Source organism: Rissa tridactyla, chromosome 6 (genome assembly GCF_028500815.1).
Source record: "Rissa tridactyla isolate bRisTri1 chromosome 6, bRisTri1.patW.cur.20221130, whole genome shotgun sequence".
Classification (NCBI taxonomy): Eukaryota; Metazoa; Chordata; class Aves; order Charadriiformes; family Laridae; genus Rissa; species Rissa tridactyla.
In genome coordinates, this window is record NC_071471.1 from 31,248,069 (window position 1) to 31,260,158 (window position 12,090).

General features: G+C 45.5%; 1 long non-coding RNA gene across 16 annotated transcripts in view; it reads left to right on the plus strand.

Annotated features, from left to right (window-relative positions):
• Positions 1-12,090, plus strand: part of LOC128911117 (uncharacterized) — a 97,441-nt gene that overhangs the window by 10,296 nt on the left and 75,055 nt on the right. For 15 of the 16 annotated variants that reach the window (XR_008467007.1, XR_008467006.1, XR_008467004.1 and 12 more), the window contains exons 2-4: positions 3,152-3,248; positions 8,390-8,629; positions 9,178-9,409. This is a non-coding gene — a long non-coding RNA (uncharacterized LOC128911117). The remainder of the gene's footprint in view (positions 1-3,151; positions 3,249-8,389; positions 8,630-9,177; positions 9,410-12,090) is intronic. The other variant, XR_008467005.1, reaches the window with a different exon arrangement.

A 12,090-nucleotide genomic window follows, 5' to 3' on the forward strand; every position in this document is an offset into this window, starting at 1 on the left:
ATATTAAGCTAATAACTAGGCTGTGTTGAATAAAGGTAATGCCATTTTCCGAACAAAGTTTCTGTTTGTATTTCAGAATGGGGTGGGGGTGACCAAGCCTTCTGTTTGCTCTGCTCATTCAATAACGCATTTGCATTTTCACTTCGTGCTACCAAAGCCAACAATTCAGAATCATCTGTTAGCAGTCATGTCATTTTTTTTCTCCATGTGTTACCCTTGAAAATATTGAACAAATAGAAACAAATAAAAAACCGCTTTGAAGCTGTAGGGTTTAATACTTTTCATTTAACAAGCTTCACGTCTCACAGGCTGCACAACACGCAGCAGAAATTTAAGAACTTCTCTGCCTTCCACAGAAATAACTGAGAGGAGCTTTAGTTTTGGTCTTGGGTGTCTGTGTTCATACCAGCGAGAGACTGGTTCAGTCAAAACCATTGTCCAGACACTGAGGTAGCAAACTGTGTAATTAGTTCCTCTTCACAGCCCCTCTGCCATTTTATTAAATGGTTTAATATAGTAAACCAGGAGATACATACTTGGGAAAAAGTCACAAGGCATGCTGTGCTCAAAACACCGGAGGTGATAAAGACGACGACTGCATGTTGCATCTCACTCCCATCGCCTTCTCAAGGTCTCATCCTTCAGTGTCTTTCACCTTTTATCAGCAGCACTGCGGACTCCGCACATAACAGAATGCAAAACCTTTGTAGAAATCTTTACATGAATGCAGTATTGCCAATATGAGCAAAAGCTCATATTTCTGGAAGATTTCTACTATACTACAAAACCTAAGGAACCATGTTACATACGGAAGAGTACGTGCAGTATTGTGGGCAACAGGGTTTGCATATGCCCATCTGATTACAGTGTTGGCCATGCTGAGTCGGGAAACAGCACAAGCAGCTTTCAGAAAAAGACGCTGCTGAAGAAAGTCATTTTAGAAGGGTGTTTTGTAGTTGACCTGTCAAAAGTTTAATTGCTACTTGTGACTAGATTAAGTGTATTCAAAGTCATAATTTCCATATGTATCGACACAAGTTCGGTGCTTAAGTATCTTTTTAAGAATTTGTTCTTATGAGGTTGTCACCAGTTGCATTCAAACTGTAAAATTTCATTAGTACTGGTTTCAAGGGAAGTTGTTTGCCACCCTTTGAAGAAAGAATTAGTAGGAGGAATGAATACACTGATGCCCGATTCCTCAAATGCATCTGGAGAGCAATGAGAAGTTATAATTCCTGGTGGCATCACTGATACAGGCCATAAAAAGATTAAGTGTCATTATTTCTTTACACTTTCATTTCATTTTACAAAATTAGCTTGGAAAGTTACTAAGGATCAAAGCATGCTGGAGCATTCTATGTTATATTTGGCAGCTCCTCTGCTGTTGTGCGTGTGGACACGGTTTCATTAAACGAGCAGATGTAGCTGGTAAGCTGTCCTTTGGCACCACCATCATTATATAGAAAGCCTATCTACAGAAATAGGTGTCGTAAAGTCTGCACAGTGCATAAACTGACTTTTATTTATTTTTTAGATGCTCTTTATATCATTGTCCCACATACCAATTAACGTGGCTGGGCAACTCTTCCTTTTTCCTTGCAAGTGGAAAAGAAGATGCATACACTAAATTTTCAAAGATGGGTATAGGATTTACCCACAAAGCTTCCTCTGACCCAAAGTTTTGGAGAAGTTTCCCCTTTGAAAATGTGGAGTTTAGATTGTAGATTAGATGTAAATGTTCAGATAAATAACTGTAAGCCCTGAAGTCTGGATAACGTCTTGGCAAGTAAACTAAGCAGGTTCAGGGAATGCAGAACAAAGGAATCTGTGATGGCTGAGGACTTAGTAGTTTATACAGAATGTGACAGCAAGACCATATTTATATAGATACGCGTTGTCCGCTGCTTTGCTGTTCTACATTTAACTACTGGCCAAGGTGTGGTGTATTCTTGACAAGCAAGCTCTTGTCTGCATGGCTGACTTTTTTAGTGTCCCCTTTAAATGTGGCTTTCCCAAACTGCAGACGCAGCTCCAGGGTTGTTCATGCCAATGCCCCAAGCAGAGCTAAAATCACCTCCTTGTCCCTTCTTACTACATTGCACTTGCTCAAGCACAACCAGTTGCTGGGGGGTGATAGGTCAAACTTGACACAGACAGGTCCATCATGCTTGGAAGAACTAGGCTCTGCTATTTCTTCTATATCTGGGTGTACCCTTTTGTGCAAGAGACTAAATCTACAGTTACAGATATTTGAAATGTAAAAGTTGGGGAAGAAATCTTTTTTTTTCTGCAGCATGCTGGGGAAATATTCCTGTATAATTAATGAGGTTCTCGTTAGGGTTTTTCACCTTCAAAGACTACTTTGCGCAACTGCACTACTGAATGTGCAAAATTGTAAATTCAAACTGGCCACAGAGGGAAATGAAAATAAATCACTTAACTGTTCAGAATGATCCTTACTCCTTGCAGGGATCGGGCTAAAGAAATCCAGCAAGGAAGCAGCAAACGTGCTCTTACCTCTGTTGATGTTAACGCAAAGTAATACCGCAACCTCAAATGGAGTGAGTCTGGAGCAGTGTGTGTTAGCATACTCTGGGAGGGAGGCTCTGCCTTCCTGATAATTATTAATTATTATTAAAATCTGGTTCTTGTAATGTTTTATTTACTTTCTGTAGCATCTGCTTTTTGGGTTGAATGCATCAGATGCTTGAGGTCAATGCATTCTAGGAATACTGCTTCAGAAAAAGTAGTACGGGGTTCTTCCCTTTGTTGTGCTGGCAGTTTGTGAGGGCTGATCACTCCTGATCTCCAAATGATTCCTGATTCAACAGAATTAGCTCTGTAGTAACTGTGGCAACCCAAACCATAGAAAGCAGCTTATGACCTAAAGCTGAGGTTGCGTCTGAGTATTAATGGGTGGATTTTTTCCTCCTAGCTATGTTAATTGGCCAAGAAAAGAAAGCAAAACAACTGTTCTTTGATTACGACAGTGCTTTGATGTTTGTATGTTACCCTGACCTAATCTCAGTAATAGGAAAAACCCAGAAGCTGGGAACTGAAATGATGACACCGTAAACAAATTTTGTCAGTACAGCATATTCTTTTGTTGCTTTGCTACAAAACCTGACCTTGGATTTCAATCTTCTTACAGGCCTGTCTTTTCAGAGGCTTTGCTGTGACCAGTAGGAGAATATGAATAGGACGAGTAGGGTGCTGGGAGTCCTCATCAAGGCATGCGGTTATTTGCGGTATGTAATTAGACACGACCTGCAAAGCATGTACAAGAAATTGTTGTTGTGTTCTCACCTTCTTCTTAACATATAAAGAAAGCTTTGTTTGCTTCTTTAAATAATTCTGTTAATTATCTCAGGAATGCCTGTGATGCTCCGTATGTGATATTCAAGGAAAGCTTTTTTGAAATGTCACACACAAACTTTACAGGTTTATTCTATCATTTATCATTGCACCGGGCCTTAGTCACCCTGCAGCCTTCCAGTGAAGCAGGACTTCAATTTCTATCATTAAAAAACCCCCACGTATTAATTTGAAACAGAAACACGTTCATCCATTTTGGTTCATCTTTATTTCTCTTCAGTGAGCAAATGAGGGCACAAACCAAAATCTTTTGTCTCTATCATAGCTGAATATTAACGGGTGAGCGGGAAATAATTTTGTCACATTGTTCCTCTCTGGAAGAGATGAAACCACTTCTCGAATATGAGAGGCTTAGGCACGAAATAGACACTAGGCTGCTCTGCAGTGTTAAGACTGATGTGCTTCCTAGTATATTCAGAAGATCTTTGTCTAGGTCTCTGGAGACTGTAACTTCAGAAACGCAGACATTTGTGAGTTTAGGCAGCTGGTAAGCAGGAATGTTAGAGCTCCGGGTCCCTGAAGTGGCTGGACCCTCCTGAAGGCTGTTGTGAGAAAGTTGTTTGCCAACACAGGAATTGAACTCAGAAGTGAGCCCAGTCCTCCGACCTCTGACTGCTCTTCTCTCTGTGGCAGCTGATTTGTCTCTCTGTCTTCCCAGATCATATACCACTTGTGCTTGAGTTGGTTTCTAGAATAGCTGGCAGGAGACAGTCTGCCAGGAGCATGGAAAGCCCTGTGTTGTGGATAACTCCCAACCTGACCTTTTGTACTCAGCCAGTTACCAACAGCTGGGAAAGGTCACATCGTCAAAGCTTTCTCTCCTTAGTAGAAGAATGCGGCTGCTTTTAACAGTTTACTGTCCAAATTAGGTGTGTTCAGATAGCATACTAAGTCATAGTAGTCATCTCGGCAGGCTTCATGCAGTTGTGGGGTTTTCTTTCCCCTTTGGCTTTTCTTGGGCTGGGTTGTTTGGGGGATGGGACTTGGTGAGCGCTGCCTCTGCTGGCTTCCCAAGGCTTTCCTGGTGCCTCGTGCTGCTACATGACATGGCTGCTTTTGCCTGCTGCCACATGAATATAATACCAGACTGAGGGCAGAGGCACAGGAGAGCAGCAGCTCTTTTATTCTTTAAAGGCCATTTGTAAAGATAAAGGGCTAAATACTGGTTTACTTGGGCAGGGTTTTTTTACTGGTAGTATCAAAACTAACCCATTTAAATAATTACATTTCCTCCATATTTCCTTTACATGCCATTTTTCGCAGACCACATGGCAGTATTAACTGCCTGACATTGCAATGTATTCCAAATACAGTGGAGCATCTGAGTCTTCCGTTGTAATGCTGATGCTGAGTAGCTGTTGTGTTTCTACCTGGAAGAGCTCCATGTTGCTGTGATTACCTTAACTTGACTGTAGAACATTGGCTTTTGGTTCTTGTTGCAAGTAAAAAATAGCAATTCATAGAGTAGAAGTATTTCACTTTACTAGCAAAGTGTTCCTTCTCCTGATGGAACAGCAGGCTGCATTGGGCAAGCGTATGTCAGGATGCAAAGATAGTGTAGTACCACCACCTAGCACTATACAAGCCCTCGTTAAAGAGAAGATCCTTTGTCCTTCAGTGCATTAATGAGGAATTTCTTTCCACTCTCAGCTCTTACAATGGCAACTATAACACTTGCTCTAGCTGCTAATGTAGCTAAGGGAGCAGTTGTTTTGTGTGCTTCTTGGAGCCTAATGCAGTGCAACTGCTAAATCTTTACAGCTCTGTCATGTTAATGCCAAAAGAGAGAGAGTATTTGATTTTCTTAAAAAACCAAACAAACTGACCACAAACCTTGCTTTTTGTGGTCAGCCCCTCACAAATGCCCTGGACTCTGTTCAGTTCTTTCTATTGAATAATTTCAGCGTAAGGCCCTTGTAAAGTTTGCTCTAAAATGGGTTCAGTCCAAACCTTTTGTTTGTTAGTAAAGAACAAGTTATAGACAGTAGATCTTTCTTTCTTCTTTAATATGTATAAGTTCCTTTTACAAGCTCTATCCAAAGAACATTCAGTTAATTACTCAAGGCATCTTGTTATTTGGAGCCACTGCTTGTAGGGGAAGTGAAACTGCTTCTTTTGAGACAGCGCAGGCAGTTCTTTGTGAGTGTTTTGTTCCCCACTGTATGGCCCAGCTGAGCACGGCGTGTTCCTCCCTTGCCGAGGGGAGACCCTTGCTGTGTCTGATGCTCTTGGTGCTCCAGGAATAACTGACATTAGGCAAACTGTACCTAGCAATAAAATCGAGCAGCATGAGAGGAGAGTTCAGGCGGCTGCCAGGGCAGAGAGCTGAATTCTCTGCTTTCCTATCCGGCCAGTCCTTTCCACGCTGCAGCAGAGCTGGGCAGGGATGCGGAGGTGGTGCCGGCTGTCGTGGGACACTATATGCTTGTTTTTTCCAAAGCGGGTCACCAGTGTTTTCAGATAAGTGCTGTAAGCTTGTGGTGATTCAGATCCAGATCTGTTTTTCAGCGTAGCTGCCAGCTGATGGGTAGCCTTTCTCCTTCCAGCAGAGCCTGGCTGTTCCTGAAAGGGCTGGTGTATAGCTTTCCTGTCGCCCTTCTCCCAGCCCAGGAGTACAGCAGTCGCATCACACACCTTTAGGAAACGGCTGAGGATCCCTCGGCATTGGAGATCCCTGTGCCTGTCCTTAGGGTACCCAAGGAGGTGTGTGCTGGGGAATCCTGGGCCTGGGCAGCAGGTAGAGAGGACCAAACGCAGAGATGTTGTGGGCAGGCTATGAGGGCTTCTGCCCTTTCATTAGTCCTGTTCATAGAATTATAGAGTGGTTAGAGTTGGAAGGGACCTTAAAGATCTAGTTCCACCCCCCTGCCCTGGGCAGGGACATCTCCCACTAGACCAGGTTGCTCAAAGCCCCATCCAGCCTGGCCTTGAACACCTCCAGGGATGGGGCAGCCACAGCTTCTCTGGGCAACCTGGGCCAGTGTCTCACCACCCTCACAGTCAAGAATTTCTTCGTTATATCTAATCCAAATCTCCCCTCTTTCAGTTTAAAACCGTTCCCCCTCGTCCTATCACTCCACTCCCTGATCCAGAGTCCCTCCCCAGCTTTCCTGTAGCCCCTTTAGGGACTGGAAGGGGCTCTAAGGTCTCCCCGGAGCCTTCTCTTCTCCAGGCTGAACACTCCCAACTCTCTCAGCCTGTCCTCACAGCAGAGGGGCTGCAGCCTCGGATCATCTGTGTGGCCTCCTCTGGACCTGCTCCAACAGGTCCATGTCCTTCTTATGTTCCTGCTCCCCTACTGTAGACCGGGAACCTTCATGCTGCAAGTTGCACTGTAACAGCTCCTCAGCTGCCCTCATCCCCTGGCACTGGGCCTGGGGCGCCGAGCAGAGTGTTTCTTCTTGCAGTCCACAGACGCCAGCCTCCTGCGGTGGCCCTGGGCTGGCCCGGCTGGGGCACTGGCACCTGGGCGCTGCCATGGCTCACAGACACGCAGGTGACCAGCCTGCGTGTCCCACGTGCTGCGGGCACATGAGGTAGGAACTTCTTTTCCTCACGTGCCGCATTATTGTACAAAGCGGAGGCTTAATGTTAATCCCTTGAAGAGCTGCCGTAGGAGCTGCCTGTTAGGACTGTGGCACGGCAATTAGAGCCGGGTGATTAGTGAGGGAGCGTTGCGGCTCTGCTCTGGCGCCTGTTCTCCTGTGAAGGGAGCGGAGCTGGGCCTGGGCGCGAGTCTCAGCTTTGGGCGGAGGCGCAGGACAGAGGGATGGCTCCCTGGGATGGTTTCCCTTCCCAGCCCGAGCAAGCGCGGGTTGGTAGCCAGGGCCAGAGCCTGGGGTCCCCCTGAGGGGACGATGCACGGCACTGCAGGCATGGGATGGGACCCCACGTGTCACCATGCCCTGTGGCCAGCGGCCACTAGTCCCTTCCCTCCTCAGAGAGCGGCCCAGCGCTCCTGCCCGGTCACCCCACAGAGCTGCAGCCTCTGTGGCCGCTGCGAGGTGTCGCCGGCGCCGTGCCCTTGGAGCACAGCAGCGCTTTCACGGCAGAAGGAAGGAAGCATCCAACGGCAGCGACGGTTGCCTCTCTGTAAATAGCAAACCAAGTGACCTAATTCAGCGAGCAGCAGCTCCTCGGAGGCGTCCCTCAGCAGGCTCCATGGCGGGCCCTGCTGCAGCTGACTCATCACTTCCAGCGTGGCGGAGATTGGAGCTTTCAGGCCCTAAGGATTTCACTGTTTCTTTATTAATTTTAAATTGATTAAAATGAATTTTTAAAATACCAGGAGAGACTTGCCTAAAGAAATGGTTATAAAAAAAGAAGGAAATAGTCTGTGGGAGTTAACTGTGTGCTTAACGATCTCTGGCTCATACAGCTGCGAGCACCCACTGCAGCTTGGAAGAGCCTTATGTCAGCTGTTCCGTCCTGGTGGATTAGCAGACAGGATTAATCCGTCATTATTATAAAAAAGTGAGAATTATAAACTGTCCTTGTTTATACCCAGTGCAGACCCACCGGTGTCCTCATCCATGGCAGGGTGGTATTACAGGGTTCTGCTCTCAGCTACAAGCTTTGCCCAGAAGTCAAGATCTCCCAGGGAAGTACATCCCTGCAGGAGCAACCCGTTCTCTCCTGGGATCGCCCAGTACCTGACGAGTCTCCTCATATGGTCCAGAGACTCCCTGGGGTAGCCTGTGGGGTGTCTGGTACCAGAACAGGCTGTCGGGTCCTCTGCTCAGCCTCCATGTAAGGGTGCCAGAGCAAGTGTAGGCAGTAACAGATGGGTGGAGGATCCTTTTTCCCACTGTCAGAGGGCAGTTGCAAATGAGCTTTTCCCCTGGGCCATTCTCACTTGCTGCTCATGCCCCCACTCCGTCGGGTGGAAGCTGCCTTACAATATGAAGCAGGATGACTCCTGTCCCTGGTGATTTCCATCTGCCTCAATGGAACTGCACAAGTCAAGGTTATGCAGATATTTATAGCTTTTCCCTCTGCCTCTCCCCTTTCACAGTGCTGAAGAGGTGGGTGTCGTGTACCAGCCAGCCAGCAGCCCAGGGACGCCTAAGCCACCTGAGCCAGCACCATCAAGGAACCTTCTATGCGTGGTGGACTCCAAGATGTAGGAACCCCCTTCTTGGAGGCTACAGAAACAGAGTTCGAGCCCTCTCCACACAGGGAATTCTTCCTGAAGGTTCATCCAGGGGACTCCATCTATCCCACAGCATCCCACCTGTTGCTTTGGAGGGGGAAGGTGAGCAGTGACACTCACCTCCATGGTGTTGCACTGTGCAGAAGCAGTGCAGGGTCTGACCCTAACTTGTCAGTAGGCATTGCTCTCCATTCCAGTGAAGGTCAGTGGTTGCTCACACAGCATAAACAGTAGATTAATTGATAAAACTTTTTGTCCTGTGAATAAATATCAACAAATTAAAAAAAAAAAAAGGCAGGTGGAAAGCTCTGTGGTACTCCAGAGAAGAGAGAGCAGGATGATTAGAGGAGTGAAGGAGGAGAAAATGGAATTCACCTGGAGATAATGAAGCAGCAGTTTTTGTCAGACCCTTTTATGTCTATCTAAAAAAAAGAGACCTGCTATTTCAGTGAAACTAAAGAATAAAAATATAAAAAACCAGAAAACTTCTGCAAAAACAATTTGACGCTCGGTATTGATTGAAGTAATGGAGCAAGCAGAGTTCTAAGAAGTTGCATAAAAGCATCTTTGGTCTGCTTTAAAAACCCCTCTAAAAGATACAGTGATATTACTCATATGCTGTTCACCTGTCTGTCTCTTTTCATCTCTAGGTCTCAAAAGCTGAATTGCTCTAAATTCACATGCCAAAGCAGAAACTATTTTTCCTGACTGTGCCCTGCGCTCAGCTATCAGTCTTGCCTGCAATGCTGTAGAGCAGATATTGCTGTGGAAAAGCCTGGGTGGTGAGAGACACATAGTTCCTGTTCACCTGCTTGAGCATCAAGTGGTGTCAACTGGAACGACTGGAGAAGGACATCTCTTTTCCCCGTCCTCTGGTATCAGGTAGGATGGGTTCTTTCTTAGGTCTTGATGTCCCACAGTCAGCAGCAGAGCTTTGTCCTGGGTGGGTCACCACTTCTGTGATATGCTCCCTTTGGCTTCACCTCGTAGACCTATGAAAGATGACCTATGAAAGGATTGGTTTATTTTGGATGGCTTGCAGATTGATGTTTTTTCTGAGACTGGCTTACGTGTAGATTTTAACATGTTTTACTTTTTTTGCGACCAAGGTGCTTTCCACATTTATAAATGATACTAACGAATTCCTTCCTGTGCTTAAGCAAACTCAGATTTAGTGTTTTACTCAAATTAGGAAATTATTAAGTAGTGTAAGAAGAGCACTGGGTTACAGAATGTTCTTGCTTCATTCATTTTGTCAATTGCACTTTTTGTTTTAATTATTTATAACACACCATAATGTACTAGTTAATTTACAGTAGCATATTTCTGTACAGTCATTAAATCAGTGACATGAAACTTACTGCAGCACTTGCTGTTTACTCTTTGCTGAGTAATATACTCGTTAATTATGTGCATATTAGAATGGCTTTAAAATATATATAGACTCATCTGGAGGGTTAAGGTGTTTTACACTTGCTTGTTCTTCATGTAGTTAAAAATAGTGTCATCTAAGACCTGATCCTAAAGAAGTACATGAAATCAGTGTGACTATTCATGGAAGGAAGGTTCTGGCAATGTGAAATCTTTCAACCTCTGTAGGACCAGGCCTTAGCCAGCAGGCATTAAAGAGCCCGTTTCAGTGTTTTAAGGGCAATATTCTTGTATAAGGTTATCTCATTCCTATTTCCTTCTAGTTAAAAGATACCTAACAAGACTGCCTTCTCTGTCCCGTATGAGCTGCTGCAAACTCTGTTCAAGCTTTGCTGCTGTTAATGATGAGCACGGGTGTAAAGGTTGGAGAAATGCTGGAGCCTGAAACGTGACTTTGACAAAACAAAATGCTGTCAGATTCACAAGGCAAACAGACTTGAAAATAGAGAAAATATTTTTTCACATTTTTTAAGTTTTATCACTCAGCTGTGCTATTTGTAGTAGTAGTAGACATAACATTTGCAGAAAGAAATGTGACAGATCTATTCAGCTGGCAATACTAAGTTTCTCTGTACTGATACCACATCTTGCCAACAATTCCTGTCCTGTGGTGAAAGTTGTGTATAGTTACCTAACAAGACAACTGGCTGTCTTCATTCTGCATTTCCATTTTTTTGAGCTGGAGATAAGACATGCCCAGCTATGCCGGGAATTAAAACAACCCAACACGTCCATTCTTGTTTGGTGAAAATGCTGCCCCATATTCTTAGCACAAAACAATTATATTCTCTGTATTGTCACAGGTTCTGCTATTTAGTGGTAATAGCTGTCAAGCATCAAAAAAACCCACAACAAAACAAACTGAAAAAGAACCCGAGGGTATTCTTCCTGGCAAGTGCCCTCCCTTACTCCCTATTTTGCTTCTTTTAGCTCCAGGCTAAAGATACTGCTTCTGAAACGAGAGTGATTCACTCCCTCCAGCTATACCAGCAGCCTGCTCCTAGGGTTTGGTTCTCCTAGTCACCTTCTTACAGTGGCTTGCTATGAAACATGCCTCATCCGTGCTTTCCTGCAGTCCCCGCACAGCCTCGGGAAAGCAAGGACTGGCTGGATGAACAGAGCCTGAGGGGCTTTACCCCTCAAAATTCAGCGTATGTGAATAGGACGCATCAGGTCATTGAGCCGTGTTTTCTTTCTCCCTGAGACTTCTCTGGAGGAACACAGAGACTTTTCTGTTGAGTCATGCAGCTCCGTCTGGGCTCCGCACGACTGAGGGGAGAGTCGCACCCCCACACTGCCGCACAGAAGGTGGATATGGGGACTGCCAAGAACACAGCCTCCTTTCGCCTCCTGAAGGACAAGAGGTCAGGGTGTAAAGCTTTGCTGCAAAATCACACCTGGCGTTTACACAGGCATCCCTTTGGGCGCTGCAGGTCATTCCTGACCTCTAGCCTCCTTCTTCCACAGGTCAACACAACAGACAGGTTTTCCAGAAAGCGTGTGACTGAGTAAACCCTGCAGGGTGGACGGCGGCTCTCCAAATAAATTCCACCAGGGAAGAGCGCTCGGTGGAGATGGGCTAGGGTGACAGAGGAGATGGGCAGGGGTGGGGACACTCAGAGAGTAATGCAAAGAACTTGCATTACTGCAAAGTACTATTTGCAAAAGTGACTTCATCTCATCTTGAAGGGGACCGGAGGGTGGCCTTTGTTTCAGATAAACAGCTATCAACAGCTGAGTGGATCAACTGGTGGTGTAAATATCTCCCTGAGTTAGCCAGACTGGCATGGCGGGGGGGATTATGTGGCTCAGCCCAACCTAGGGTAAAAAATCTGAACAACTAGCAGAGGAATTTCGAAGAGAGCAATGGGCTTGAGCTGGCATCAGCACACGTATTCGTGACAGGGGACACCCAGTGTCATGGTGGTGAGTGTATTGTGGAGATGGGTAATGGGAGTCACACTGGCATGGTGACTGAACTGTGTATTGCAATTTTGAACTTGCATTTGTATTGTGTTTTCAGTCATCCCCTTATCTCTGAGAGCCTAGTGCCCATTATGGACATGACCCTTCCCCAGGAAGACTTTAGAAAGACAGAATATGCATTTGCTTAAGTCCCCACAGAATTAATG